Source organism: Notamacropus eugenii, chromosome 1, assembly GCF_028372415.1.
Source record: "Notamacropus eugenii isolate mMacEug1 chromosome 1, mMacEug1.pri_v2, whole genome shotgun sequence".
Lineage (NCBI taxonomy): Eukaryota > Metazoa > Chordata > Mammalia > Diprotodontia > Macropodidae > Notamacropus > Notamacropus eugenii.
In genome coordinates, this window is record NC_092872.1 from 320,757,801 (window position 1) to 320,784,390 (window position 26,590).

The window sequence follows — 26,590 nt, forward strand, 5'->3', positions numbered from 1 at the left end:
TGTTTGGATAAATGTCTTGTTTCTGCTTTCCATGTGAAGAGTCTATTATATTTTGTGATTCAGAATTATGCTGACATAGTCCTAGATACCGTAGGCACTGAGAATGTCACATTGGTGCTACATTAGGTTATCAGAAGTATCAGTCCTCCTCCTCCACTTAATTTCTCTGTATTGATTCTTCATGTTGAAACTCATTTAGATAAAATAATTACTTTTTAGCTGTTTCTAAATGGTTTTACTTTTTAAAATTAAATCATACTCAGGTCTACCTCAAGCTCTCTAATTAACTTCCCAGTAACTAAGAACAATCTGAGACACACATTTTACATATATAAAGAGTAAATATTCTGTCCTCATTGAATCCCTTGTATAAGTCTTTGGTATGTACCTTACATATCTCTTGTCTCTTGTAAAAAAAGGAATTTACATGGTTATTTTTTTGTATATTTGGAAGGAATAGCAATTTGTATATGTCAGGTTAAAGTTTCACATACAATACTTTTTTATTGTACTGAGTAATGGAAAGTCATGACCTGTTTGATGAAGTGAAAATAAAATAATTTTTTTAGAAAGAAAGAAAATTCTATCCATCTCCTTTCCTTCTTTCTTAATTATTTTGTGGTTAGAGCTATCTAGCTCTGAAAGTGTAAGATTTTACTTGCATAATTTTACTGTCTGTTTCAGTTCTACCTCGTTTGGCTTTTCCTTTAAAAATTTGAATTTTCTGCCATTTGATGCATATATTTTAATTGGTTTATTTTTATTTGTTATATATTTTATTATTGTATATTTTATTTATTATTTTATATTTAATATATTTGTGTTTTTGTCTATGGGACATTTTTTCAAAATGGAGTTCCCATAGTTCACTCTTTTTATTAGATCTATTTTTTGTATTTTGCTTTATCTGAGATAATGATTTCTACCCCTGCATTTTTGCATTTGAGCTGAATTATAACAGGTTTTGCTCCTGCCAGTTATTTTAGCTTTGTGTGCGTGTCTTTCTGTTTCAAGAGTCTCTTGTAAACAACACGATTTTACAATTCATTTTGCTATCTGAATTGTGTTATATGATGATGGCGATGGAAGACAATTGTGCTATGAATAATGATGAGTAGGATGCTTTCAGAAAATCTGGGAAAGACAAACACGAATTTATGCAAAGTGAAATACGTTGTGTATAAAGGAACAGCAACATTGTGCAATGATCAGCTAAGAATGACAGTCATACTTAACAATGTAAAAATGCAAAAAAACTCTGAAGGACTTATGATGAAAAATGTTGTCCATACCCAGAGAAAGAATGGATGGTGCCTGAACACGGACTGAAGCATATTTTTAACTTACTTTATTTTTGTTAAGGTTTTCTTTCTTTTTTTCTTTTGTCTATGTTTTCTTTCACAACATGGCTACACTGGAAATCTTTTGAACGACTACATATGTATAACCTTTGGTTGCCTTCTCAATACGTGGGGAAAGGATGGAGGAAAGCAAAGAACTTGGAACTCAAAGGTAAAGTGTCTATACATGTGAGTGAGAAAAACATAATGCTAAAGAAATAGAAAAGGAAATTAAAGTTATCAATAGTCATATGACAAAAGCTCTAACTCATTATTAGTTTGGGAAATTCAAATTAAAACAACTGCAATATACCATGTCGTATGTTTTGGATTGGCTATTATGAAAGAAATTGAAAGTGATAAATGTTATACAAGATTAGTGAAAGTCGCGACACTAATGCGTCATTGGTGGAGTTTTGACCTTTTCTAACCATTCTGGAGAACTCTTTGAAACTACAACACAAATTCAATCAAATTATACATCCCATTACATGCCTGTCTTGCCCTTAATCATATTTTTTTAGATATAATCCCTTCATGTTCAACTCACACCTGCACCCTTTGTCTATATATACTCCTAACTATTCTAATAATGATAAAGTTCTTATGAGTTACAAGTATCATCTTCCTATAGAGGAATGTAAAGAGTTTAACCTAATTACATTTATTGTGACTTTTCTTTCTGTTTCTCTTTTTATGCTTCTCTTCAGTCTTGCATTTTGAAGTGAAATTTTCTATTCAGCTCTAGTCTTGTCATAAGAAATGCTCGAAAAGTCCTCTATTTCATTGCATGTCCATTTTCTTCAAGAAGGGGTTATATTCAGTTTATCTGGGTAGGTGCATCTTGGTTGTAATCTCTAAAGTTTGGAATTCCCCCACACAAGGATTCCTACATCTCCTCCCCTTCCACCAAATACTTATGTAGGTTGGATACCAAAGGAAAAGGCCAAGGAGTTCCTTTAAATCAATTATATGTAGTAGTTTGATAAATTGGGTTACTCATATTGAGGCAGTATGATGAATTTCTGCTAAGAGTTTCAGTCTGTGGAAGCAACCAGATTAAACAGTGAGTCTCTTAAGAAAATCTCCAGAGGAAGCAGAAAAAAGCAGAAAAAGGGAGGAGAGTGCAACACCAATAATTTGTGGATATCGGGGGTTTTCTCCTTAGCAATGAGCTCATTTACAAGTTTTACTTTTACCTAATGTTATTCAAAAAAACTCTAAAGACAAGATTTTATACTGCTCTAAATGGTCATATACAGGTCACCATATTCTTGTTATGATTTTACCTGACACATTATCTCAATTATGACTTAGATACAGAATTTATGATTCTGTATCTAAGCAATGATATTTAACAGGTCACCATGTGTGGGATTCCACCTTTCACAGACTATAAGTCAAGTATTATGGCTTTTCCCTATTTGGGATCCCATATAATCCTAACTCCTTTGTCTCCTAGATTACCATATTCCAATCTCTCATCTCCGATAATGTAGAAGCTGCTAAATAACTAATGGGCTCAAACCACTGGATACAATTAATTCAAAGCAAAGACAACAATTAGAGCATGAAAGTTTCAAATAAAAATATGAAGCACACTTTCCCACAAGCATACACAGATTCAGTGGAACAGTGAACATATGCAGAGCATGCTAGTGTTTATGTATGTATATGTGTATATATGTGTGTGTATATATATATATATATATATATATATATTTGTGTGTGTACGTAAATATGTATATATTTTTGTTTATGCATGTATATAAATGTGTGTGTGCATAGAATACACATGACCAAGCCAACTGAAGTTCCTGTCACTTCAAGATGTTGATTTCCTTTCTCTTATTGTGAAATTTCCATCTCATTTTTAAATAATTACATTTTAATTTCTTTTAATTTATAAAATAAAACAAATACTTCTATATTATAGCATAGCAACAATATTGCAAGTAAAATTGCAAGTCTGTCATGTATGGCTTACTATTCCTTTTAAATTAGTTCAAATAAATTTTAAAAAGTTATCATGTCGATACCTTTATTCTATTCCAGCCAGCCCAGAGATGGCTATTAGACAAACGTGTATACAGGAAATATCATTTTATACATGCTTCTGTTTATCAGTTCTTTCTATTTATGCAGATAATATCTTCCTTCATAGTCATTTGTACTTAATTTGCACATTCACAACAGCGAAAATGTAGCTTTTTATGGTAACAGTGTCTTTGCTGGATAGTTTTTACAACTGTATTCCCTGCAGCTGCTTTTCTCCTTACCTCCTGATGGCAGAGCTTAATCTCCCTGTATTTAATTTAGAGTTTTCTAGATTGCCTCTTATCAATTCAAGGGACATAGCAAGTCTAGAGATTTCCTACATGGCATCAATTGCCTTAATCATATGAGAAAGGATGTCAAATACTCTAACGATGATTAAAATTGTTCATGTTAACTAAGGATGTTAAAAATATAACCATTTCTTTAAATTTGCTTTATGCATAGTTAATGGGACACTCCCAGGTTTTGTAACCTTTGCTGTCTATGAGTAGGAAACAAAGAAATTTGATGTCTGCAGTGGGAAAAGTCTAAAAGCCTAAAACATTTTTACTAGCATAACTGAAACAATGGTTTATGGACACAGCACCTAAAGTACCAATTTTAGCTTTTCTCTTCCATAGTCATTGAACTCTGTTCACAAATCTGTTTTATTGTGTTATGTTTAATTTGGTATTTAATAGAGAAACAAGGTTCCACCTAAAATCACTTAAAAATAATAGGGGACATAAGCAAATAGACATGGATCATACTCTCTACTTTACAATAAAGATACCATAGATATAATGGTCATTATGGGACAGATTGTTGGCTTTTTATGTTTTTTTTTTTCTTTTTTATCTTTTTTTTTCCACCACTGAGTTCAGTCATTAAAGAAAATGATGATCTCAGAAAGAATTCTAGATGTAGATTTCTTTTTTTTTTGTATTTAAATTTATTTATTTAAGTTTTCAACATTCATTTCCACAAAATTTTGGGTTCCAGATATTCTCCCTATTTCTCCACTCTCCCTACCCCAAAACGTGGAGAATTCTAATTACCCCTATCACCAATATGTCCTCCCTTTTAACATCCCTCCCTTCCATTATCCCCATCTTCTCTCTTGTCCTGAAGGGCAAGATAAATTTCCATACCCCATTACCTGTATTATTTATTTCCTAGTTGCAAGAACAACAGTCGGGGGCAGAGCCAATATGGCAGAGTAGAAAGACACACGTACACTAGCTCCGAACCCATAGCCTATAAAATATCGGTAAAAAAAGAACTCCCAAGAAAATCTGGAGCAGCTGAAGCCACAGAAATTGGAGTGGATGAGATTTCTGTTCCAGAGAGCTTGATACCATCTTCCAAAAGGTCCGTCGTGTTGCAGACCTGGAGCCGAGCCCAGTCCAGAAGCCATGGGGTGCCAAGAGGAGCAGATCCGAGCAGGCTTCAGGGACAGAATCTCCAGCAGACACGAGGGTCCCTCCAACTACAGGTGACAAGGGTCGGGGAGAGGGTCTCTTTGGCAGGTTGAGAGGGGAGTAGGGTGCCCTCATAACTCAGGCCCCCTTGGGAGGCATCGGCAGACAGGGGTTCCCCAAGCAGGCAGGAGCCTGGATCCATTGTTGAAGGTCTCAGAATAAACTCCCTGAGGGAACTGAGCCAATGAGGCAGCCCTGTCCCCACTTGAACACCTGAACTTGATCTCACACTGAATAGCAGCCCTGCCCCGCCCAAAGCCCTGAGGTTGGGAAGCAGCATTTGAATCTCAGACCACAAGCGCTGGCTGGGTGGATCTGGAGGCAAAGAGGATGTGAAGAGAATATTAAGAAGTCAAGTCACTGGATGGAAAAATGCCCAGAAAAGGGAAAAAAAAAATAAGAGTATAGAAGGTTACTTTTTTGGTGAACAGGTATTTCCTCCCTTCCTTTCTGATGAGGAAGAACAATGCTTACCATCAGGGAAAGACACAGAAGTCAAGGCTTCTGTGTCCCAGCCCACTCAATGGGCTCAAGCCATGGAAGAGCTCAAAAAGCATTTTGAAAATCAGGTTAGAGAGGTGGAGGAAAACTGGGAAGATCAATGAGAGACATGCAGGCAAAGCATGAAAAACAAGTAAACACCCTGCTAAAGGAGACCCAAAAAATGCTGAAGAAAATAACACCTTGAAAAGTAGGCTAACTCAATTGGCAAAAGAGGTTCAAAAAGCCAATGAGGAGAAGAATGCTTTCTAAAGCAGAATTAGCCAAATGGAAAAGGAGGTTCAAAATCTCACTGAAGAAAATAGTTCTTTCAAAATTAGAATGGAACAGATGGAGGCTAATGACTTTATGAGAAACCAAGAAATCACAAAACAAAACAAAAAGAATGAAAAAATGGAAGAAAATGTGAAATATCTCACTGGAAAAACAACAGACCTGGAAAATAGATCCAGGAGAGACAATTTTAAAATTATGGGACTACCTGAAAGCTTTCATGAAAAAAAGAGCCTAGACATCATCTTTCATGAAATTATCAAGGACAACTGCTCTGAGATTCTAGAACCAGAGGGCAAAATAAGTATTCAAGGAATCCACAGATCACCGCCTGAAAGAGATCCAAAAAGAGAAACTGCTAGGAACATTGTGGCCAAATTCCAGAGTTCCCAGGTCAAGGAGAAAATATTGCAAGCAGCTAGAAAGAAACAATTCAAGTATTGTGGATATACAATCAGGATAACACAAGATCTAGCAGCTTCTACATTAAAGGATCGAAGGGCGTGGAATATCATATTCCAGAAGTCAAAGGAACTAGGACTAAAATCAAGAATCACCTACCCATTAAAATTGAGTATAATACTTCAGGGGAAAAATTGATTTTTCAATGAAATCTACTTGATGAAAAGACCAGAGCTGAAAAGAAAATTTGACTTTCAAACACAAGTATGAAGAGAAGCATGAAAAGGTAAACAGCAAAGAGAAGTCATAAGGGACTTATAAAAGTTGAACTGTTTACATTCCTACAGTTAAAGACAATATTTGTAGCTCTTGAAACTATTTAGTATCTGGGTACTGGGTATGATTACACACACACACACACATGCACACACATGCACACACACATAGAGACAGTGCAAAAAGTGAGTTGAAGAAGATGGGATCATATCTTTAAAAAAAATCAAGCAGTGAGAGAGAAATGTATTGGAAGAGAAAGGAAGAAGTGGAATGGGGCAAATTATCTCATAAAAGAAGCAAGCAAAAGAGTTATTAATGGAGGGATAAAGAGGGGAGGTTTTGAGAAAAACATGAAGTTTACTCTCATCACATTCCACTGAAGGAGGGAACACAATGCACATTCATTTTGGTATGAAAACCTATCTTACAATACAGGAAAGTGGGGGAGAAGGGGATAAGCAGGGTGGGGCGGATGGTGGATGGGAGGGCATGGGGAGGAGGCAGAAATTTGAGGTCAACACTCATGGGGAGGGAAAGGATCAAAAGAGAGAATAGAAGTAATGGGGGACAGGATAGGATGGAGGGAAATATAGTTACTCTTATACAACACTACCATTATGGAAGTCATTTGCAAAACTACACCGATTTGACCTATGTTGAATTGTTTGCCTTCCAAAGGGAAGGGGTGGGGAGGGAGGGAGGAAAAGAAGTTGGAAAGTTTTAACAACAGCTGTTGAGTACTGTTCTTGCCACTAGGAAATAAGAAATACAGGTAAAGGGGTATAGAAAGTTATTTGCCCCTATAGCACAAAAAAGAAGATGGAGACAAGGGCAGAGATGGATGATAGAAGAGAGAGCAGATTGGTGATAGGGGCAATTAGAATGCTCGGTGTTTTGGGTTGGGGGGAGGGGAGAAAAGGGGAGAAAATTTGGAACCCAAAATTTTGTTAAAATGAATGTTAAAAGCTAAACTAATTAATTAATTAATAAAAAAGAACAATACTCAACAGTTCCTCCTAAAACTTTGAGTTCCAGCTTCCCTTCATCCCTCCCTCCCCACTCATTTCCATTGGGAAGGCAAGCAATTAAATATAGACCATATATGTGTAGTTTTGCAAATGACTTCCCTAATAGCTGTGTTGTTTCAGACTAACTATATTTCCCTCCATCCTATCCTGCCCCCCGTTTCTTCTATTCTATGTTTTGGTCCTGTCTCTCCCCAAGAGTCCTCCCTCCTCCCACTGCCCTCCCTTCCATTTTCCCCCCCACTCTGCTTATGTCCTTCTCCCCCACTATCCTCTATTGCAAGATACATTTTCATACTAAAATGTGTGTGAGTCTTATTCCTTCCTTTAGAAGAATGTGATGAGAGTAAGCTTCATGTATTTTCTCTCATCTCCCCCTTTTTCCCTCCACTGAAAAGGGATTTCCTTGCCTGTTCTATGGAAGATAATTTGCCCCATTCCATTTCTCCCTTTCTCCTTCGCATATATTTCTCTCTCATTGCTTAATTTCATTATTTTAAGATATGATCCCATCCTATTCAATTCACCCTGCCCTCTCTGTCTCTCTCTATGTGTGTGTGTGTGCAATCCCACCCAGTACCGAGATACTGAAGAAAGTTTCAAGAGTTACAAATATCGTCTTTCCATGTAGGAATGTAAACCATTCAGCTTTAGTAAGTCCCTTATGACTTCTCTTTGCTGTTTACCTTTTCATGCTTCTCTTCATTCTTGTGTATGAAAGTCAAATTTTCCTTTCCGTTCTGGTCTTTTCATCAAGAATGCTTGAAAGTCCTCTGCATCACTGAATAACCATTTTTCCCTTGATGTATTACAGTACGTTCTACTGGGTAGGTGATTCTCGGTTTTAATCCGAGTCCCTTTGACTTCTGTGATATCTTATTCCAAGCCCTTTGATCTCTTAATGAAGAACCTGCCAGATCCTGTGCTATCCAGACTGTATTTCCAAAACACTAGAAATGTTTCTTTCTAACTGTTTGCAATATATTCTCCTTGACCTGGGAACTCCGAAATTTGGCCACAATATGCCTTTGAGTTTCTCTTTTCGGGTCTCCTTCAGGAAGTGATGGGTGGATTCTTTCAATATTTGTTTTACCCTGTGCTTCTAGAATATTAGGGAAGTTTTTCTTGATAATTTCTTGAAAGATAATGTCTAAGTTCTTTTTTTGGTCATGGCTTTCAAATAGTCCAATAATTTTTAAATTGTCTCTCTTGTATCTCTTTTCTAGGTCAGCTGTTTTTCTCATGAGACATTTCACATTTTGTTCTATTTTTTCGTTCTTTTGGTTTCGTTTTGTAATTCCTTGGTTTATCATATGGTTATTAAATTCCCGCAGCTTTACTCTCATTTTTAAAGAACTATTCTCTTCCTTGAACTTTTTTAAATTTATTTTTATTAATTTATTTAACTTTCGACATTCATTTTCACAAAATTTTGGGTTCCAAATTTTCTCCCCGTTTGTCCCCTTCCCCCATCCCAAAACACCGAGAATTCTAATTGCCCCCATCACCAATCTGCTCTTTCTTCTATCATCCCTCCCTTCCCTTGTTCCCATCTTCTCTTTGTCCTGTAGGGCCAGACAAATTTCTATACCCCCCTACCTGTATTTCTTATTTCCCAGTAAAAAGAACAGTACTCGACATTTGTTCCCAATACTTTGAGTTCCAACATCTCCTCTTCCTTCCCTCCCCACCCATTCCCCTTGGAAGGCAAGCAATTCAATATAGCCCATATCTGTGCAGTTTTGCAAACGGCTTCCATAATGGCTGTGTTGTGTAAGACTATATTTCCCTCCATCCTATCCTGGCCCCCATTGCCTCCATTCTCTCTTTTTACCCTGTCCTTCGCCAAGAGTGTTGACCTCAAATTTCTCCCTCCTCCCATTGTCCTCCCTTCCACCATCCCCCTCACCCTGCCCATCCCCTTCTACCCCACTTTGTTGCATTGTAAGATAGGTTTTCATACTAAAATGAGTGTGCATTTTATTCCTTCCTTTAGTGGAATGTGATGAGAGTAAACCTCATGTTTTTCTCTCACCTCCTTTCCCTTTCCCTCCACTAAAAAGTCTTTTGCTTGCCCCTTTTGTGAGAGATAATTTGCCCCATTCCATTTCTCCCTTTCTCCTCCCAATACATTTCTCTCTAAGTGCTTAATTTCATTTTAAAGATATGATCCCATCCTATTCAATTCACTCTGTGCTCTGTATGTGTGTGCGCACGCGTTTGTGTGTATGTGTGTGTGTGTGTGTGTGTGTGTGTGTAATCCCACCCACTACCCAGATACTGAAAAGTTTCAAGACTTACAAATATTGTCTTTAACTGTAGGAATGTAAACAGTTCAGCTATAGTAAGTCCCTTATGACTTCTCTTTGCTGTTTACCTTTTCATGCTTCTCTTCACTCATGTGTTTGAAAGTCAAATTTTCTTTGCAGCTCTGGTCTTTCCATCAAGAATGCTTGAAAATCCTAGATTTCATTGAAAGACCATTTTTTCCCCTGAAGTATTATACTCAGTTTTGCTGGGTAGGTGATTCTTGGTTTTAGTCCTAGTTCCTTTCACTTCTGGAATATGATATTCCACGCCCTTCGATCCCTTAATGTAGAAGCTGCTAGATCTTGTGTTATCCTAATTGTATTTCCACAATACTTGAATTGTTCCTTTCTAGCTGTTTGCAATATTTTCTCCTTGACCTGGACACTCTGGAATTTGGTGACAATATGCCTAGGAGTTTCTCTTTTTGGATGTCTTTCAAATAGATCTGTGGATTCTTTCAATATTTATTTTGCTCTCTGATTCTAGAATCTCAGGGCAGTTTTCCTGGATAATTTCATGAAAGATGATGTCTAGGTTCTTTTTTTGATCATGGCTTTCAGGTAGTCCCATAATTTTTAAAATATCTCTCCTGGATCTATTTTCCAGGTCAGTTGTTTTTCCAATGAGATATTTCACATTATCTTCCATTTGTTCATTCTTTTGGTTTTGTTTTGTGATTTCTTGGTTTCTCATGAAGTCATTAACCTCCATCTGTTCCATTCGAATTTTGAAAGATCTATTTTCTTCAGTGAGTTTTTGAATCTCCTTTTCCTTTTGCCTAATTCTGCTTTTGAAAGCATTCTTCTTCTTTTTTTCATTCATTTATTTATTTATTTATTTTTATTTTTTAAATTATTTTTTAATGTTTAACAATCACTGCCATACAATTTAAATTTTATCCCCCCCACACCTACCCCCCACTACCCCCCTCCCTTCCCACTACTGCATACAGTTCTGTATAGGTTCTACATATACTTTCCTATTGAGTACATTTTCACTATAGTCATGCTATGCAGTCGGACTAAAATAAATGGAAAAAATCATATAACAAATCAAAACATGATACACAAAAACATACACATACACAAACATGATCTGCTACATTCTGTGAATGACTTCCATATTTCTCTCTCTGAGGGTAGAAGGCATTTTGCCTTAGAGAACCACCACTGGGATTTTATTTATTTATTTTTTTTAAGAATTTCTTGAGTTATTACAAAATTCCAAGTCTACCAGAAAAAACTCTCGCACACTGTGGTCGTTGCTGTGCACAAAGTTCTCCTGGTTCTGCTCCTTTCACTCAGCATCAGGTCATATAAGTCCTTCCAGGCCTCTCTGAAGTCTTCTTGTTCATCATTTCTTATGGCGCAATAGTACTCCATTACATTCATATACCATAATTTATTCAGCCATTCCCCAATTGATGGACATCCCCTTGACTTCCAGTTTTTGGCAACTACAAAGAGTGCTGCTATAAATATTTTTGTACATGTGGGACCCTTTCCCATCTTTATGATCTCTTGGGGATACAGTCCTAGTAACGATATTGCTGGGTCAAAGGGTATGCACATTTTTGTAGCCCTTTGGGCATAGTTCCAAAATGCTCTCTAGAATGGTTGGATGCGCTCGCAGCTTCACCAACAGTGAATTAGTGTTCCAACTCTCCCAGATCCTCTCCAGAATTTATCATCTTCTTGTTCTGTCATGTTTGCCAATCTTATAGGTGTGATGTGGTACCTCAGAGTTGTTTTGATTTGCATCTCTCTGATCAACAGTGATTTATAGCATTTTTTTATATGATTATAGATATCTTTAATTTCTTCTTCTGAAAATTGCCTGTTCATATCTTTTGACCATTTCTCAATTGGGGAATGACTTGTATGATTATACATTTGAGTCAATTCTCTATATATTCTAGAAATGAGGCCTTTATCCCCGAGCTTAGCTGTAAAAATTCTTTCCCAATTTACTACATCCCTCCGGATATTGATTGCATTGGGTTTGGTTGTTGAAAAACTTCTCAGTTTAATGTAATCAAAATTATGCATTTTGCATTTCATAATGCTTTCTATCTCTTCTTTAGTAAAAAATTCTACCCTTCTCCATAAATCTGATAAATGCAATATTCCTTGCTTCTCCAGTTTATTCATGGTATCAATCTTTATACCCAAATCATGTACCCATTTGGACTTTATTCTTGTGTACGGTGTCAGGTATGGGTCTATGCCTAATTTCTGCCACACTGTTATCCAGTTTTCCCAGCAATTTTTGTCAGACAGTGTGTTCTTATCCCAGAAGTTGGGGTCCTTGGGTTTATCAAACAGAATGCTGCTATATTACTTGCCTACTGCGTCTTGATTGCCAAGTATATTCCACTTGTCTACCTCTCCGTTTCTTAGCCAATACCAAGTGGTTTGGATAACTGCTGCTTTATAGTACAATTTGAGGTCTGGTAGTGCTAGGCCACCTTCCTAAGCTTGTCTTTTCATTAGCCCCTTTGATATTCTGGACCTTTTGTTTTTTCCAAATGAATTTTGATATTATTTTATTCAGCTCTAGAAAATAATTGTCTGATAGTTTAATTGGTATGGCACTAAATAAGTAAATTAATTTAGGTAGAATTGTCATTTTTATTATATTAGCACGGCCTACCCATGAGCAACTAATGTTTTTCCACTTACTTAAATCTGACTTTATTTGTGCAAAAAGTGTCTTGTAATTGTGTTCATATAGTCCCTGGGTTTGTTTTGGCAGGTAGACTCCTAAGTATTTTATACTGTCTACCCTAACTTTAAATGTGATTTCTCTTTCTATCTCTTGCTGTTGGACTTTGTTGCTAATATATAGGAATGAAGAACATTTGTGTGGGTTTATTTTGTAACCTGCAACTTGGCCAAAGTTGTTTATTATTTCAAGTAATTTTTTACTTGAATCTCTGGGGTTCTCTAAGTAAATCATCATATCATCTGCAAAGAGTGATAACTTAGTTTCTTCCTTGGCTCTTCTTATTCCTTCAATATCTTTATCTTGTCTGATTGCTACAGCTAACATTTCTAGTACCATATGGAATAATAGTGGTGATAATGGACATCCTTGTTTCAGCCCTGATCTTACTGGGAAAGCATCTAGCTTATCCCCATTGCATATAATGCTTGCTGAAGGTTTTAGATAGATACTGCTTATTATTTTATGGAAAGTTCCCTTTATTCCTATGTTCTCCAGTGTTTTTAGTAGGAATGGGTGTTGTATTTTGTCAAAAGCTTTTTCTGCATCTATTGAGATAATCGTGTGGTTTTTGTTAGCTTTGTTGTTGATGTAATCAATAATGCTAATAGTTTTCCGAATATTGAACCAGCCCTGTAATCCTGGTATGAATCCTACCTGATCATAATGTATTAATTTCGTGATAAGATGCTGTATTCGTTTTGTTAAAATCTTATTTAAAATTTTTGCATCTATATTCATTAGGGAAATTGGTGTATAATTTTCTTTCTCTGTTTTGTCTCTTCCTGGTTTGGGTATCAAAACCATATTTGTATCATAGAAAGAATTTGGGAGGACTCCTTCTTCCCCAATTTTCAAAAATAATCTATATAGTATTGGAATTAACTGTTCTTTAAATGTTTGATAGAATTCATTTGTGAATCCATCTGGCCCTGGAGATTTTTTCCTAGGGAGTTCATTAACGGCTTGTTCTATTTCTTTTTCTGTGATGGGGTTGTTTAGGTATTCAACTTCCTCTTCTGTTAATCTGGGCAATTTGTATTTTTTAAAATACTCATCCATCTCCTTTAGATTATCGAATTTGTGGGCATAAAGTTAGGCAAAGTAGTTTCTCATTATTGTTTTAATTTCCTCCTCATTGGAGGTGAGTTCACCCCTTTCATTTTTAATATTAGTAATTTGATTTTCTTCTTTCTTTTTTTAAATCAGATTGATCAAAGGTTTATCAATTATATTAGTTTTTTCATAAAACCAACTATTGGTTTTATTTGTCAATTCAATAATTTTCTTAATTTCAGTTTTATTAATCTCTCCTTTAGTTTCCAGTATTTCTAATTTGGTATTTACTTGGGGATTTTCAATTTGTTCTTTTTCTAGCTTTTTCAACTGCAAACCCAAGTCATTGATCTCCTCTTTCTCTATTTTATTTATGTAAGCATTCAAAGATATAAAACTTCCCCTAATAACTACTTTCGCAGGATCCCATAAGATTTGGTATGTTGTCTCACTATTGTCATTCTCTTGAATGAAATTGTTGATTGTTTCTTTGATTTCTTCTTTAACCCAACCCTTCTTTAGGATTAGATTATTTAGTTTCCAATTGACTTTTGACTTTTGGTTTGTCTTTGCATTGCCTTTTATTACATGTAATTTTTAATGCATTATGATCTGTGAAGGATGCATATCTTTCTGCACTGGATTGTAAGATTTTTATGTCCTAGTACATGGTCAATTTTTCTAAATGTTTCATGTACCGCTGAGAAAAAAGTATATTCCTTTCTATTCCCATTCAATTTTCTCCAAAGATCTATCATATCTACCTTATCCAGAGTTTTATTTACCTCCTTAACCTCTTTCTTGTTTATTTTGAGTTTGGATTTATCGAGTTCAGAGAGGGGGAGGTTGAGGTCCCCCACTAGTATAGTTTTGCTGTCGATTTCTTCCTTCAACTCCCCCAACCTCTCCTCTAAGAATCTGGATGCTATCCCACTTGGAGCATACATGTTTAGTAATGATATTGCTTCATTGTCTATGGTGCCTTTTAGCAGGATATAGTTTCCATCCTTATCCCTTTTGATTAGATCTATTTCTGCTTTTGCTTTGTCTGAGATTGGGATTGCTACTCCTGCCTTTCTTACATGAGCTGAAGCACAATATATTCTGCTCCATCCTTTGACGTTTATCCTATGTGTATCCCCCCATTTCAAATGTGTTTCTTGTAAGCAGCATATTGTTGGATTATGGCTTTTAATCCATTGTGCTATCTGTCTCCGTTTTATGGGAGAGTTCATTCCATTCACATTCACAGTTATGATTACAATCTGTGTATTTCCCTCGATCCTCTTTCCCACCATTTGTGCTTTTAGCTCTGCTGTCTCCCTTCCCCTCCTCAATAGTATTCACTTTTCTCCCCCTCCTCCTGCAGCCTTCCCCTCCTTCTTTTAGCCCCCCTTCCTTTTACTCCCCTTTACTCTTATTGCTTCTTCCCTCCCTTTTAGCCTCCCTCCCCTTTCTTCCAGCTTCTGCTCCTACTACCTATAGAGCTAGTTAGGATTATCTACTTGAGATTATTGTTCCCTCCTTTAAACAAATCAGATGAGAGTACCTCTCAAACAATGCTCATCTCCCTCCCCTCCTTCCCTCTACTATAGTTTTGTACTTCTTCCTGTGATGTAATTTGCTACTTTCTGCTTCCTCCTTTGCACACCTCCTATTACAATCCCTTCTCATACTTAAATCATATTTTTGACATGACATCATTTGTTTTATACCCTTTCACTTTATGTATATCCCGTTTATCATAATAGCTGCCCAGTTCTCAAGATTAACAGATATCATCTTCCCTTATAGGGAGGTAAACAGTTTGCCCTAATTGAGTAACAAGTTTTTGTTTTTGTTTTTTCCCCCATGTTTACCTTTTTATGATTCTCTTGAGACCTGCATTTGAAGATCAAATTGTGTATTGAGTTCTGTCGTTTTGGTCAGGAAGCTCTGGAAATCCCTTATTTCGTTGAATGACTTTCTCCTTGCCTGAAATGTTATGCTGAACTTTGCTGGGTAGTTGATGCTTGGTTGAAGTCCCAACTCCTTTTCCTTATGGAATATTGGCTTCCAATTCTTTCGATCTTTTAATGTAGAAGCTGCAAGGTCCTGTGTGATCCTGACTGTATGTCCTTGATATTTGAATTGTTTCTTTCTGGCTGCTTGTAGTATTTTCTCCTTCACTTGATAGCTCTGGAATTTGGCCACGATATTTCTTGGGGTTTTGAGTTTGGGATCCCTTTCGGGAGGTGAACAGTGGGTTCTTTCGATGACTATTTTGCCCTCTGAGTCTAGTACGTCTGGGGAGTTTTCCTTGATGATTTCTTGGAAGATATTGTCCAGACTCTTTTCTTCATCATGGGTTTCTGGCAGGCCAATAATTCTTAAATTTTCTCTCCTGCATCTATTTTCCAGGTCATTTGTGTTTCCAATCAATATTTTACATTTTCTTCTATCTTTTCATTCTTCAGGTTTTGTTTGAGTGATTCTTGTTGACTCATTGAGTCATTACTTTCTACTTGCCCAATTCTAATCTTCATCGTATTGTTTTCTTCAGTTAACTTTTGCATCTCCTTTTCCATCTGTCCAATTTTTCCCTTTAAGGAGCTATTTTCTCCATTTAATTTTTGTACTTCCTTTTCCATTTGATCAATTTTCCCAATTAGGTTTTGGGTTTCCTTTTCCGTTTTATTAACTCTTCCTTTTAGGGAATTATTTTGTCCAGTTAACTTTTGAACTTCCTTTTCCATTTGTTCAATTTTCCTTTTCAAAGTGATGTTCTCATCAGTGAATTCTTTTTTTTATAATTTTAAAATCATTGGCCAGTTTTTCTTCTATTTTCTTCTTCAGCTGTTCCAGGAAAGCTAGTTGTGCTTTCGAGAAGTTCATAGTCCCTTTTGAAGTTTCAGATGGGAGTACAGTCTCAGCTCTGACCTCTTTGGTGTTTGTGTTTTGGTCCTTATCCCCATAGAAAGATTCTATGGTTTTTTCTCCCTTCTGCTTTTTCGTATTCATGATGTTGGCTGAGTGTTGTAGCTTCTGGTTCTTTCAGTCAGAAGGTATAGAACTTTGTGTTGAGCTGATGTGTGAAAAAGCTAAAAGCAGGTTTTTGTTTTTTTTTTTTCCCCCAGATCAACCCTGGGGTTAGCTTGTTAAGTGTGTGGCAGGGGTGGTCTGGTCACAGGAGATCTCTTCAGCTGACCTGAGGCAAAGGCAAACTCAGGAGATGGTAATCCCAGCTTCTCTATTGTCTTCCCTTTTCCCCTGGAGGGCTGAGGCACGCCTAGATGTTAATGCGTGTTCCCACCGCTCCTGGGGCTCGTCTCCCAGTGCTGAGGCTTGCCTGGGTCTCAGTGCGTATTTTCTCTGCCCTTCGTCCTCTGTCCTTCCAGATCCCCTCCGCCACAGTAGGAAGAATCCCCTTTTGCTATTTTCCTAGCCTCTGGTGTTATGAGACTATTTGCCCCCTTCTGCTGTTCCCCCTGATCCAGGATTTTTCTGGGGAAGTATTTTATGGTTCTTTCACGGTCATCGGGGGGGAGGAGACAGCATTTACTGATCATTCCGCCATCTTGGCTCCCGGAAGTTCAAGCAGGTGACTTACCGAAGTTTAGTCTTCAGGCTGAAGGTTTCAAGGGCTACTGCGCTGAAATCTGGCACTCACCGGCTCTCACCAGCTCGGTTTGTCTTGTCTCCTGCTCCGCTGGTTTCGCCCACCACTCTCGGGCTTCTCAGGTCCTTTCCGCTCCCCTGTGCTGACCCCGCTGTGCTGTGCGCTGGGAGCTCACCCCCATGGAACAGATCCTTCCCGTGGACCTTCCAGTCTAACCTGGGCTCCGAATCTGTCCAAGTCTGTCACCCACTGGATTCCTCACCTCCAAAGTTTGGTCAGATTCTCCTTTCAGAGGTATCCAGAGGAATTTGTCTAGGAGCTTAGGTGAGTTGTTGCTTTCACTCCACCATCTTAGCTCTGCCCCCTAGCATTCTTCTTTTCATTGGCTTTTTGAACCTCTTTTGCCAGTTGAGTTAGTCTATTTTTCAAGGTGGTATTTTCTTCAGCATTTTTTTTAGTGTCCTTTAGCAAGGTGTTGACTTGCTTGTCATGCTTTTCTTGCATCTCTGTCATTTCTCTTCTCAGTTTTTCCTCCCCCTCTCTAACTTGATTTTCAAAATCCTTTTTGAGCTCTTCCGTGACCTCAGCCGATGGTATATTTATTTTGGATGTGTGGGATAGAGAAGCCTTGACTTCTGTTTCTTTCCCTGATGGTAAGCATTGTTCTTCCTCGTCAGAAAGGAAGGGAGGAAATATCTCTTCAACAAGAAAGTAACCTTCTATAGTATTATTGTTTTTTCCCTTTTCTGGGCATTTTCCCAGCCAGTGACTTGACTTCTGAGTTTTCTTTCCACCCCTACCTTGCCTCCAGATCTGCCCAGCCAGCAATTGGGGTCTGAGATTCAAATGCTGCTTCCCTGCCTCAGGGCTCTGCGCGGGGGCAGGCCTGCTATTCAGTGTGAGATTAAGTTCAGGTGCTCAGGTGGGGGCAGGGCCTCCAGTGGGGGCTCAGTCCCCTCAGGGGGTTTATGCAGAGGTCTTCAACAATGGATCTGGACTCCTGCCTGCTTGGGAAACCCTTGTCCACCACTGCCCCCACTCCTGCCTCTCCAGGGGCCCCGAGCCACAGAGACACCTCACTCCCCTGTTGGCCACCCAAAAAGACTCTCTCACTGACCCTAGTCACCTGTGAGTGGAGGGACCTGTGCAGCTGCCAGAGATTCTGTCCCTGAAGCCTGCTAGGATCTGCTCCCCTCAACGCTGCGTGGCCAAGGCAGGGCTGGGCTCTGCTCTGACCTTAGGGTCAGGTTTTCAGGTCTCTCTGGAACAGAAATCTCATGTACTCTGTTGTTCTGTGGCTTCTGCTGCTCCAGAATTTTTTGGGAGCTCTTCTTTACAGATATTTTATGGGCTGTGTGTTCGGAGCTGGCATATGTGTGTCTTTCTACTCCACCACCTTGGCTCTGCCTCCACAGCTTGCAATTTTTGGAGGACATATTTGATCCCTGCACCCTGAGCTAGTTTTTAAGTTTTACAGGAGAACTATTGATTCCTGTCCCCTGAGATAGTTTTTAATTTTTCCTTAGTCTGATCATCAAAGGAGACATAAGTAACACCAAGTAATTTAATGAGACTTGGTTCCTGCCCCCAAAGGTAGCTTAAAGGCAATTTGTGGACTTCAGTCAAAGTACTGGGAGTCCTTTTGAAACGTGGAAATGAAGCACTTACCCTCACCCCATCAAGGTTAACCACTTCAGGAAAAACAGATCCTGAGGTGCCTGAGTCTTGGTGTTGGCCAGGTGAGGAACTGTACTTTCTAGTCCATCAGCTGCAATCTGCATGTCATGGCACCATAATTGTTGACTTGAAAGTTTGGTTAGGAAAAAGCAAACAAGCTAAACACATAACAGTTTACTTCTTTTAAACTAGTGGTCGCATGATCATAGAGCCAATAATGCTTCTGACAGCCTGATGGAAAAATTACTAGATTTAAATACAATTCTCTGTAAGAAAGAAACTTTCTTAGTTGAATAAGTTGTAAATTCAGTGAGACAAGACAACTAGCAAAGTAGTGTCAGGTGGAATTTATAATTCCAGAATGTGTAAATTTCCTCTGTATAGCATATGTCTCTGTGATACAAGATAAGGAATAATTCCACCACTCCGATTGCAGGCATCCTGTCATAAACAGGTCTTTGAAATGGGAAAGGGCATTTTTAGAGCAAAATAAAGGAGTCTCATTGATTAGTTCAGGTTGGGCTTTTTATTAAACTACAAAATTTATATTAAGTGATTTGCAGGGGTAAAGGAAGAAGGTCTCAGCTTGTGAAACTTCTTCCTGCTGGCAAGGGGTGTAGAGATGTCCCTGCCTGGATGGGTACTGTTCAAGGGGTACATAGCCTGACCAGTTTTCTGGAAGCTGATGACTTGCGCTTTGGAAAAGACAAACCTAGCAAGGAGGTTAGACAAAGAGCAAATATGCACAAAAGGAGTACAAAGAAAAGACAATTTCTCTGGCATAAAACATAATTTCTCTGGAGAGAATTAAAGATGAATATAACAAGGCCAAAATAGAAGTGCATGTTTGATAGGGGTATTTTTGGCAGTCAGATATTCCCTTTCTTTCTAACTTGCTCCATGGGCATGTAGAAAAATGAAAGCATATTTTGAGTAAATAAAAACATCAATTGGTGTGGGGTCAAGTCCTAAGACATGGTTTAAGACCCCCAAAGCCTGTGCTCTCCTTTCATCAACTTACAGAGTGAAAAGTTTTTCTAGATTAATCTTAGTTTTCAAAGTCTCAAAAGCCTGGTCTGAGTCAGGGCCTTGAGTAGAGTCATAAAGAGGTTTAACAATAAAACCAAAATCAGCAATCCAGAGTCTACAACATCCTGGGATGCCTAAAAAGACTCAAAGCCATTTCTTAGTGGTTGCATCAGGGATAGTGCTTTTGCTGTCCAAGGTTATGGAGAGAGAGGCGGCCATGAATTTATGGCACAGATACTTTATGAATTGGCATGCTATCTGGATTTTCTTCAAAGAGACCCTATTGTTTACAGTGTCTAAGAAATTAAGGGCTTCTGTGGTAGCAGCCAAAGATCCAGCCTGGGTGGGGTTACAAAAAAGAACATCATTCACATACTGAATTAAGCTACTACTTAGTAGTTTTAAGTCCATTAAATCCCTTCCAAAAGCCTGACCAAACACATGAGGGTTATTGCAAAACCCTTGGGGCAAGACTGTCCATGTTAGCTGATACAGACTTGATTCTCCAGGAAGAGTCCATTCAAAGCAAAAATAAATTTTGAGTGTTCTCCATTAGGCTTTTTTGTGGGAAGGATTGGCGAATTGCATAGAGATGAACAAGGGAGAAGGATTTTACACTTGAGGAATTTTCCAATTAATGGTTATAGTCCTTTCCAGGCCTCAAATTTTATCAGATATTGACTCTGAAGAGGAACATTTTAGAGTCTGGGAGAGTAACAACAGCTGGGGTGGCAGAAATAGCTTTCCCTGGAATTCCAGGATCCCAAATAATTGGCCTGACTCTTTCCCACACCTTCAAGAAAACATGGGTAGATCTAGAGAACAGAGGCAAAAGGGAGATGGGAGGAATAACTAGAGAAAATTGGCTCCGTAATTTCACCATCAAGTCCCTTCCCAACAGGGGGCTAGGGAAAGTGGAGATCATAAGGAAGGAGCATTTAAACAACAGATCCTGAAGTAGACTGGGGAAGGGTTATGTCTGGAGACATCCCTTAACATCCCCTTCCATGTCTATCAAATGATGCGTCAATTGGGTGTGTAAGGCTAGAGGAAAGCCACTGGTTAAAGCAGAGAAGTAAGCCATGTTGAAGTGGGTAACCTTACCTCCAGCCTCCGATTTTGCACAAGGTTTGGCGAGAGAGATGGAGAAAGTGGGAGCACTGCCAGAACCCAGGCTTTCCTGTTGTTCCAAGACTTGAGAAGACTGGAGGACAAGGTACTGGGAGGTGGCTCCAGCACTTTTCCAACCTGAAAGAAAATCTTTCCTCCAATATGCCTCCTGCTCACATGGCCATGGTTTCACAGGTATTGGTTTCTGGGCTCGCTCTGGGGGGCCAGGATCCCTGGAAGGTCACTTCTTCAACCAGTGACCCTCCATGTGGCATCGAAAGCAAGTTTCCCCACTGCCCATCTAGCCAGCCTTCTTCCAAGGGGTATCCCGTAGGGGTACTTCCTGGGTCTTTTCCTGGATATGGAAATAGCCAGGAATTGAGCATGTTTTCTGACTCTGAGCACTATTTCCTCTGCTTTGACTAGGTCTCTGTTGCTGAAGACGCCAAAGCCCATCTCCCATAATTGGGTCTGAGGCATTTGGGGTCTCATTGCAATTTCTGCAGTTTCCTCCTAATATCTGGGGCAGACTCATTAATGAAATACATGCTAAGGATTGCTGCCCCTTCAGTGGAATCAGGTTCCACATTCTTATGCTTTTTAATAGCTTCTACTAGTCACTCTTGAAAAAGGGCAGGGTTTTCCTTTTCTGCCTGAGTAATTTCCCTAACTTTTTGAAAGTATACTTGTTTTGGAAGTACAGGTTTTAGGGCTTCTAACAGTCAAATTACCATATGGTCTCTCTTTCCTCTATCCTTACTCTTTTGATAATCCCATCCTGATTCACTAGTGGGAACAGCAGCTGCTCCTGGTGGGTATTTTATGCGATCATTGCTAGCCATAAAATCCTAAACTTTTGGGCATGTTCCCAAATTCTCCCCTTCTTCCGAATGGTACAACAGGCAGAGAAAAGAATAAGCAGATCATTCAAACAAAGTTCAGATTATAGGAATATATGCCTAAAACCCTCAGTAAACTCAGTGGGGTCTGCTGAGTATCCTTCTAGTTTCTCTTTAACCTAAATGAACTCTGGGATGAAGAATAGGACATGCACCCTAATAGTCCCACTAGTGGCAGACACTTCCCTCAGGGGAAAAATTCTTGAAGGTACTGTGGGGACAGGGGCTCATTTAGAAAGATAGAAACTCTCACTTTTTCTTAGGGAGGGGCTGGGGAATGTTGACTGAATTGAATACCCCTGCAAGGTCAAAGGATTGGTCTGGCAGAGGGAAAGATCAGCTGGTACCTAAGGAAGGGAAGGGGTCAGAGCAGGAGATTCCCCAAATCAGGGTCGGAGGCCAGAGTGGATGTTGACCCAGGGAGAGGGGCTGATGAGGGAGGCACTTCAGCACAACCTATGCCTAGGATCTGAGCAAGGATCACCAAGCAGGGAGGGAACACGGGAGGAGATGCAAGGTAGGAGACATGGAAAGTAAATGAGGCAGGAAATGAGAGGTATTGGGTAGAGAAAAAGGGAAGGGAAACCAAGGGAAAAAAGGGATGGCCAAGGAAGGGGAAGAATGGGAAACTAGGGGGGTTGAGGAATCTTAGGGAACAGCAGGAGGGGCTAGGGGAGATTGGGATGAAGAGAGGAGTTGGGATGGTGGGAATGGAGGTCGGGATGGAGAGAGAGATAAAACGCTGGGGGCTGTAAAATGGGGGTCATCCAAAACGTCCAGTTCATCACAATTGCCCCTTTGTGGGGTGGTTGTAGCTACAAATATCTTAGAATCTGTTTAAGAATGGGGTTCTCAGAGAGCTTAACAAAGGTCCTTATGTAAAGTATTTCTATCCCTTTCTCCTTTTGACCACAATATAATTCTAACTATAAAAGAGTATTACATTGTATGGCCTCAAAATGGGCCATACTTTGTAGTCCTCCAGGTAATACTGAGGACAAGCTGTGTTGCAAAAGAACGCCAACTATTTCTTTTTAAGTTCTTTAGAGAAGCTAAATTTCCCCCCAGTTTTGTAAAAGACAACCCAAAGGTGAATTTTTGGGGACTGAAGAGGATTGACCCATTCCTGGCATGGAGTTGGAAGTCTCTCCCTCCATAAAGGAGGATGTGAGAGTAACCCTTGAAAAAAATACACGGGAAAAAGTAACTGATGTTTTCCCAATTCTCTATCACTGAGGAAATTCAGAGTTGAGCACACACTTTCCGATAGGGCATCTGTCCTTGTCTATGCTTTGGAGGGTGTGCCCACGTTCATGACCTGGAATATAGCAGCTGGATCAACAAACCTGAGAGCATCAGGCTGAGTTCAAGACAGCCTTCTAGCTACCTGACCTAGTGGTAACTGAGCCAAGGTCCAAAAAACCCTTCCGAGGTGCTTGGAGATTGAAATTGGGATAGGGAGAGGTTGAGGTTTATATAACTTCCAGTCTTGGCAGAAGAACTTGAGATTAGCAGTTCTTCTCAGTCGGAACCATATGTTGAAGGTCAGGGGTGCTGTCGACCCCAACATACTGACATGCTGGATCTTGCTAGAATGCATTCAGCTCAGGCCTTCTTAAACACAAAGAAAAACGAAGTCTATTAAAAATTTGCCATACTGAGTTGGCTCTTAAAGAGCCTAAGCATTTGTATAATACTTGTATTCACAAGTAGGCCAGATAGAATCTCAGCTAGAGAGAGTCAGAGCTGGGTTGAATCTGAGCCAATTTTTGACTTTTTAAAAAAGTTCTGAGCTCCGAATTTTAGAACCCCCTCCAACCCTACCCCCTTCCATGTGACAGTAAGCAATCTAATCATAGGTTTTACATGTTTTTTGAGGCCCTTTGACTCAATCCACATTTCACTTGAGGATATAGAGGACTAGAAGTGGTCTTGAGGGCACTGGTGCCCCATCCCTGCCTAATGAGTGACATCCCTTTGAATTCCAATTCTCAGTCATCACAATAAGAGTTGCAACAAATGTTCCTGTACAGGTAAGTCCTCTTCCCTTTGTTATGATCTCTTGGGATAGAGAACAAATAATTATATTGCTGGAACAAAGAATATGCACAAATTGATTTCCCTTTGAACATACTTTCAAATTGCTGTCCAGAATGGAGGACCACCAATGAGATTCCCATAGCAACTGCTATAAATATGCATATGCATTTCCAGCCTTTGTTTGAAAATATAATAAACTGTTGTCCTTCAAGACAAAACCAAAACATTTATTCGGAATATTGCTATTAGGATACCAGAAAGCAAGATGTCGTGAGGTACTCATTACCAATTCAGGGAGCAAAGACATTGAAAGCAAGTTCCCCTAGGCAAGTTCTTCCCTCTGCCTATTTATCTGTCTGTTTAACTCTCCCTTCCTACACCTTTTCCTGCAATCAACATAAGATGCACCATCTTTACAATCAAAGATTCAGCACTTGATTGTCTTAGCCTCATGAAACTTGAAAATCAGCACTTAATTTTAAAGGTGTGGGATTCCATGTGGTCCAGATCCTGACTGGCTCTCCTCTAAGGCTCCTTGTGAGCCCTATTAGTGGCGAGGGTAAATCTTATATCCCATTAGCTTTACAGATAGTTGGATAAGTTTACTACTCCACTGGAAGTGCATTTGTGCTCCAATTTTCCAATATCTTCTCCAAAATTTGTCATTTTAATTTTCTGTTATATTCACTAATCTGATAGGTTAGAAGTGGTATCTACGAGTGGTTTTAATATGCATTTCTCTAACCAATAGTGTTTTGGTTCATTTTTTCATAAGACTAAGGTTAACTTTGATATATTCATTTGAAGACAGGCCCTTCAAATGCTTTCATCGTTTATCAATTAGGGGATGACTTGTTTTATAAATTTGACTCAAATGTCTATATATTTGAGAAGAGAGATTTTTGTCAGAGACATTTATTAATTTTTTTTCCCTATAACATTGTGCATTCCTTTCAATCTTGGCTTCCTTGGCTTTTTTGTATGGAAGTTTTAATATGAGGTAATAAAAACTATCTGTTTAATATTTTATAATGCTTTTTATTTCTGGCCTAATCCTAAATTTTTCCTTTAGTCATTGATCTTAAAGGTAAACTACTCCTTGTTCTCCTAATTTGTTGATGGTATCACTCTTTGTTCCTAAAACATGTCAAAGCTATTTGACCTTATCCTGGTATATTGTGACATGGTGGACCTAGTTTTTGTCATGCTATTGTGCAGTTTTCCTTCCTTCTTTCCTTCCTTCCTTCCTTCCTCTCTTCCTTTCTTTCTTCCTTCCTTTCTTTCCTTTCTTCATATCTTCTTACACAGGATTACGAATATGACAATGTTTTATATGATTGCACATGTATAACATGTACTAGACTGGTTACCATCATAAGGAAGGGTGCAGGGCAGCAGGGAGGGATAAAACTTAAAACTCAAAATTAAAAAAAAAACAGTTAAAATGTTTTCACATGTGATTGGGAAAAATGGTTTTTTTTTGTAAAAGATATGGCTATATGGTTTACATTTCTAGTCAAATAATGAGTTTTTGCTCCTAAATGCTGGGTCTTTCAGTTTATCAAACACTAGATTACTGCGGTCATTTACTACAATGTCTTCTGTATGTAATCTATTCCATTGACCCACCACTGTATTCTGGCAAGTGCCACATTATTTTAACAATTACAACTTTATAAGACAGTTTTAGGTCTCATGCAGCTAATTCACCTTCTTTCAAATTCTCTTGATATTCTTAGCTTTTTGTTTTTCCATAAAAATTTGTTTTGTTTTTTTAATATTTTCTAGCTCTATAAAGTAATTCTTGGTAATTTGATTATCATGTCATTGAAAAACGTGTAGTTCAAGAATAATTTAGGGTCAGAATAATTTAAATAAAATTGCCATATTTATTTTATTGATCCAAACTACATGTAAGCAATGAATATTTCCAATTATTCAGATCTCATTGTATGTGTGTGTGTGTGTGTGTGTGTGTGTGTGTAAACAGTCTTTTATAATTGTGTTCATACAGTTTTTTAGTTTGTCTTGACAGATAGACTCTCATATATTTTATATTATGCATAGTTATTTCAAATGAAATTCCTCTTTCTATGTATTGCTGTTGAACTTTGTAGGTAATATTTAGAAATACTGATGATTTGTGTAGTTTTATCTGGTATACATCAACTTTGCTAAAGTTGTTAATTAATTCAACCAGGTTTTAATTGATTCTCTAGGATTCTCATCATATCATCTTCCAAGAGTGATCGTTTTGTTTCCTCATTGTTTATTTAATTCCTTCAATTTCTTCTTCTCTTCTTGGTATAGCTAACCGTTTTGGACACTATTGAACAATAATAGTAAAAATGGGCATTCTTGCTTTACCCAGATCTTATTTGGAAAGTTTCTACTTTATTCCCATTACAGATAAGGCTTGCTGATGGTTTTAAATAGATACTACTTATCATTGTAAGGTAAACTGCATTTATTCCTCTCCTTTCTAGTATTTTTCATAGGAGTGGGTGCTGGATTTGTTCAAAAGGTTCTCCTCCCTCTCTATCTATTGAGGTAATCACTTGACACGTTGACTTTATCACTGTTATGGTCAAAACTATGGTGATGTTGGATGTATCCTCCATTCCCAACATGAATCCCACCTGATCGTAGTGAATGATCCTTGTGATAGATTGCTATAATCTCCTTGCTAATATTTTATTTAACATTTTTCATCAATGTTAATTAGGGAAATCAGTCTATACTTTCTTTTTGGTGTTGTTTTTACTCTTCCTTATTTAAGTTTGATATTTTTGTCAATAAAAAGAATTTGTTA